This window comes from Pseudophryne corroboree, chromosome 8 (genome assembly GCF_028390025.1).
Source record: "Pseudophryne corroboree isolate aPseCor3 chromosome 8, aPseCor3.hap2, whole genome shotgun sequence".
NCBI lineage: Eukaryota > Metazoa > Chordata > Amphibia > Anura > Myobatrachidae > Pseudophryne > Pseudophryne corroboree.
Genome location: NC_086451.1, coordinates 166,575,715 through 166,581,954, shown reverse-complemented (window position 1 = coordinate 166,581,954; position 6,240 = coordinate 166,575,715). Strand labels below are relative to the sequence as shown.

Below are 6,240 nucleotides of genomic sequence, written 5' to 3'. Positions count from 1 at the left end.
TTTTTAGAGAACAAATTTGTTAGCATAAAAATAAAGGCAGAAAATGAAGAGCTGTTTAATCACTCAATTGGATTTTTCTGCCAGCATATTTTTTTTCTCTGCAACCCATTGCTAAATTGTGCTTCCTAGCTGTTTTTTTATAAAATCACTGAATCAAATCTAACTCTGATTACATCAGAGAAGGCCAGGTACCCTACACCATAAGAGGGGGTTTGAAATTTTGACTTGTCTACTTAAATATCACCAAAACCTGATCACAAGGTCAATTATGTCCCTGGGTGGGATTGAACCACCAACCTTTTGGTTAGTAGCCAGACACACTAACCGATTGCGCCACAGAGACACTTTGCACAAAGTACATACTGACAAAGGCTAATAAGCATTCATCTAGAACGTTTCCTAGAAAAACTTTAAAAAGTCAATAATCTGGAGAGTTTTTGTAAGAATTTTCTTAACTCAACCAACGAAGAAACACATTGGTACTTTCCCATGATGAGATGAGTGCTTCAGGATCTCTTGCACTTACATGTGCAGCAGAGTACTGCAATGGAAGCATGCTGGGCCCATTACCCTGAGGTAGGCAGATTGAAACTATCCTCTGCTATATGCATTTTTTTTGTTAATTAAAGTAATCCAAAACTGGGATTGATATTTTGGCTCTTTTATTTTTACTTAAAGTACAATAACTTTTACCATTTTAATTTGTTTAAATCCACTTAATTTTCTTTACCCTATTATTAAAAGGGTAATTGACAAAAACAAACTACATTGTCACCAGAAGAGCAATACAAAATGTACAAGTGATATATTAAAATCATCTTTCCAGCTTGAATTTCAATGATGCATTGGGGCAACGATTTTGTGAGAAACATCTTCACCCTTAAATAAAGATTTTCTTAATTCCTTACCTGTGTGCTAATTAGATATCACCTTGTTTTCACATTAAACAGACTTTCACATGAGAAAGCAGCAAGGATGCAGTGGCGTTAATGTTTCCTGGTGTCAACCCGTATTATTTCAGTAGACATTGAAATGAGGATGCATCTTGCTGCCTTTCCAATGAAGCAAATTTAATTTAGTAATAAGTGAAAAACCATCCCTACAAAGGTGTTAATCAGAGACTTGGCTTTGTGGACACTTTTCAGAGAACAAATTTGTTAGCATAAAAATAAAGCCAGAAAATGAAGAGCTGTTTAATCACTCAATTGGATTTTTTTGCCAGCATATTTCTTTTTCTCTGCAACCCACTGCTAAATTGTGCTTCCTAGCTGTTTTTATAAAATCACTGAATCAAATCTAACTCTGATTACATCAGAGAAGGCCAGGTACCCTACACCATAAGAGGGGGTTTGACATTTTGACTTGTCTACTTAAAGATCACCAAAATCTGATAACAAGGTCAATTACGTCCCTGGGTGGGATTGAACCACCAACCTTTTGGTTAATAGCCATACACACTAACTGATTGCGCCACAGAGACACTTTGCAAAAGTACATACTGACAAAGGCTAATAAGCATTCATCTAAAACGTTTCCTAGAAAAACTTTAAAAAGTCAATAATCTGGAGAGTTTTTGTAAGATGTTTCTTCCATCCACCAACGAAGAAACACATTGGTACTTTCCCATGATGAGTGAGTGCTTCAGGATCTACTGCACTTACATGTGCAGCAGTGTACAGCAATGGAAGCATGCTGGGCACATAACCCAGAGGTAAGCAGATTGAAACTATTCTCTGCTATATGCATTTTTTTTTGTTAATTAAAGTAATCCAAAACTGGGATTGATATTTTGGCTCTTTTATTTTTACTTAAAGTACAATAACTTTTACCATTTTAATTTGTTTTAATAGTATATTGACAGTATTGTTTTCTTTCAAAAATCCACTTAATTTTCTTTACCCTATTATTAAAATGGTAATTGACAAAAACAAACTACATTGTCACCAGAAGAGCAATACAAAATGTACAAGTGATATATTAAAATCATCTTTCCAGCTTGAATTTCAATGATGCATTGGGGCAACGATTTTGTGAGAAACATCTTCACCCTTAAATAAAGATTTTCTTAATTCCTTACCTGTGTGCTAATTAGATATCACCTTGTTTTCACATTAAACAGACTTCTACATGAGAAAGCAGCAAGGATGCAGTGGCGGTAATGTTTCCTGGTGTCAACCTGTATTATTTCAGTAGACATTGAAATGAAGATGCATCTTGCTGCCTTTCCAATGAAGCAAGTTTAATTTAGTAATAGGTGAAAAACCATCCCTACAAAGGTGTTAATCAGAGACTTGGCTTTGTGGACACTTTTCAGAGAACAAATTTGTTAGCATAAAAATAAAGCCAGAAAATGAAGAGCTGTTTAATCACTCAATTGGATTTTTTTTGCCAGCATATTTCTTTTTCTCTGCAACCCACTGCTAAATTGTGCTTCCTAGCTGTTTTTATTAAATCACTGAATCAAATCTAACTCTGATTACATCAGAAAAGGCCAGGTACCCTACACCATAACAGGGGGTTTGAAATTTTGACTTGTCTACTTAAAGATCACCAAAATCTGATAACAAGGTCAATTACGTCCCTGGGTGGGATTGAACCACCAACCTTTTGGTTAGTAGCCGGACACACTAACCGATTGCGCCACAGAGACACTTCGCAAAAAGTATATACTGACAAAGGCTAATAAGCATACATCTAGAACGTTTCCTAGAAAAACTTTAAAAAGTCAATAATCTGGAGAATTATTGTAAAATGTTTCTTCCATCAACCAACGAAGAAACACATTGGTACTTTCCCATGATGAGTGAGTGCTTCAGGATCTCTTGCACTTACATGTGCAGCAGAGTACTGCAACGGAAGCATGCTGGGCCCATAACCCGGAGGTAGGCAGATTGAAACTATCCTTTGCTATATGCATTTTTTTTGTTAATTTAAGTAATCAAAACTGGGATTGATATTTTTGCTCTTTTATTTTTACTTGAAGTACAATAACTTTTACCATTTTAATTTGTTTGAATAGTATATTGACAGTATAGTTTTCTTTAAAAAATCAACTTAATTTTCTTTACCCTAATATTAAAAGGGTAATTGACAAAAACAAACTACATTGTCACCAGAAGAGCAATACAAAATGTACAAGTGATATATTAAAATCATCTTTCCAGCTTGAATTTCAATGATGCATTGGGGCAACGATTTTGTGAGAAACATCTTCACCCTTAAATAAAGATTTTCTTAATTCCTTACCTGTGTGCTAATTAGATATCACCTTGTTTTCCCATTAAACAGACTTCCACATGAGAAAGCAGCAAGGATGCAGTGGCGTTAATGTTTCCTGGTGTCAACCTGTATTATTTCAGTAGAAATTGAAATGAGGATGCATCTTGCTGCCTTTCCAATGAAGCAAGTTTAATTTAGTAATAGGTGAAAAACCATCCCTACAAAGGTGTTAATCAGAGACTTGGCTTTGTGGACACTTTTCAGAGAACAAATTTGTTAGCATAAAAATAAAGCCAGAAAATGAAGAGCTGTTTAATCACTCAATTGGATTTTTTTCCCAGCATATTTCTTTTTCTCTGCAACCCACTGCTAAATTGTGCTTCCTATCTGTTTTTATAAAATCACTGAATCAAATCTAACTCTGATTACATCAGAGAAGGCCAGGTACCCTACACCATAACAGGGGGTTTGAAATTTTGACTTGTCTACTTAAAGATCACCAAAATCTGATAACAAGGTCAATTACGTCCCTGGGTGGGATTGAACCACCAACCAGACACACTAACCGATTGCGCCACAGAGACACTTTGTAAAAAGTACGTACTGACAAAGGCTAATAAGCATACATCTAGAATGTTTCCTAGAAAAACTTTAAAAAGTCAATAATCTGGAGAGTTTTTGTAAGATGTTTCTTCCATCAACCAACGAAGAAACACATTGGTACTTTCCTATGATGAGTGAGTGCTTCAGGATCTCTTGCACTTACATGTGCAGCAGAGTACTGCAATGGAAGCATGCTGGGCCCATAACCCAGAGGTAGGCAGATTGAAACTATCCTTTGCTATATGCATTTTTTTTGTTAATTTAAGTAATCAAAACTGGGATTGATATTTTTGCTCTTTTATTTTTACTTAAAGTACAATAACTTTTACCATTTTAATTTGTTTTAATAGTATATTGACAGTATTGTTTTCTTTCAAAAATCCACTTAATTTTCTTTACCCTATTATTAAAATGGTAATTGACAAAAACAAACTACATTGTCACCAGAAGAGCAATACAAAATGTACAAGTGATATATTAAAATCATCTTTCCAGCTTGAATTTCAATGATGCATTGGGGCAACGATTTTGTGAGAAACATCTTCACCCTTAAATAAAGATTTTCTTAATTCCTTACCTGTGTGCTAATTAGATATCACCTTGTTTTCACATTAAACAGACTTCCACATGAGAAAGCAGCAAGGATGCAGTGGCGTTAATGTTTCCTGGTGTCAACCCGTATTATTTCAGTAGACATTGAAATGAGGATGCATCTTGCTGCCTTTCCAATGAAGCAAATTTAATTTAGTAATAGGTGAAAAACCATCCCTACAAAGGTGTTAATCAGAGACTTGGCTTTGTGGACACTTTTCAGAGAACAAATTTGTTAGCATAAAAATAAAGCCAGAAAATGAAGAGCTGTTTAATCACTCAATTGGATTTTTTTGCCAGCATATTTCTTTTTCTCTGCAACCCACTGCTAAATTGTGCTTCCTAGCTGTTTTTATAAAATCACTGAATCAAATCTAACTCTGATTACATCAGAGAAGGCCAGGTACCCTACACCATAAGAGGGGGTTTGAAATTTTGACTTGTCTACTTAAAGATCACCAAAATCTGATCACAAGGTCAATTACGTCCCTGGGTGGGATTGAACCACCAACCTTTTGGTTTATAGCCGTTCACACTAACTGATTGCGCCACAGAGACACTTTGCAAAAGTATATACTGACAAAGGCTAATAAGCATTCATCTAAAACGTTTCCTAGAAAAACTTTAAAAAGTCAATAATCTGGAGAGTTTTTGTAAGATGTTTCTTCCATCCACCAACGAAGAAACACATTGGTACTTTCCCATGATGAGTGAGTGCTTCAGGATCTCTTGCACTTACATGTGCAGCAAAGTACTGCAATGGAAGCATGCTGGGCCCATAACCCAGAGGTAGGCAGATTAAAACTATCCTCTGCTATATGCATATTTTTTTGTTAATTAAAGTAATCCAAAACTGGGATTGATATTTTTGCTCTTTTATTTTTCATTAAAGTACAATAACTTTTACCATTTTAGTTTGTTTTAATAGTATATTGAAAGTATTATTTTCTTTAAAAAATCCACTTAATTTTCTTTACCCTATTATTAAAATGGTAATTGACAAAAACAAACTACATTGTCACCAGAAGAGCAATACAAAATGTACAAGTGATATATTAAAATCATCTTTCCAGCTTGAATTTCAATGATGCATTGGGGCAACGATTTTGTGAGAAACATCTTCACCCTTAAATAAAGATTTTCTTAATTCCTTACCTGTGTGCTAATTAGATATCACCTTGTTTTCACATTAAACAGACTTCCACATGAGAAAGCAGCAAGGATGCAGTGGCGATAATGTTTCCTGGTGTCAACCTGTATTATTTCAGTAGACATTGAAATGAGGATGCATCTTGCTGCCTTTCCAATGAAGCAAGTTTAATTTAGTAATAGGTGAAAAACCATCCTTACAAAGGTGTTAATCAGAGACTTGGCTTTGTGGACACTTTTCAGAGAACAAATTTGTTAGCATAAAAATAAAGCCAGAAAATGAAGAGCTGTTTAATCACTCAATTGGATTTTTTTGCCAGCATATTTCTTTTTCTCTGCAACCCACTGCTAAATTGTGCTTCCTAGCTGTTTTTATAAAATCACTGAATCAAATCTAACTCTGATTACATCAGAGAAGGCCAGGTACCCTACACCATAAGAGGGGGTTTGAAATTTTGACTTGTCTACTTAAAGATCACCAAAATCTGATAACAAGGTCAATTACGTCCCTGGGTGGGATTGAACCACCAACCTTTTGGTTAATAGCCATACACACTAACTGATTGCGCCACAGAGACACTTTGCAAAAGTATATACTGACAAAGGCTAATAAGCATTCATCTAAAACGTTTACTAGAAAAACTTTAAAAAGTCAATAATCTGGAGAGTTTTTGTAAG

The 6,240-nt window shown here is 35.0% G+C and overlaps 2 non-coding genes across 2 annotated transcripts; both read right to left on the bottom strand.

The window, feature by feature from the left end:
- Positions 1-269: 269 nt before the first annotated feature.
- On the bottom strand, positions 270-343 carry TRNAS-ACU (transfer RNA serine (anticodon ACU)). The gene has a single exon. It is a non-coding gene; the product is annotated as a tRNA-Ser (tRNA).
- Positions 344-2,576: 2,233 nt separating this feature from the next.
- On the bottom strand, positions 2,577-2,650 carry TRNAS-ACU (transfer RNA serine (anticodon ACU)). The gene has a single exon. It is a non-coding gene; the product is annotated as a tRNA-Ser (tRNA).
- Between the last annotated feature and the right edge of the window lie 3,590 nt (positions 2,651-6,240).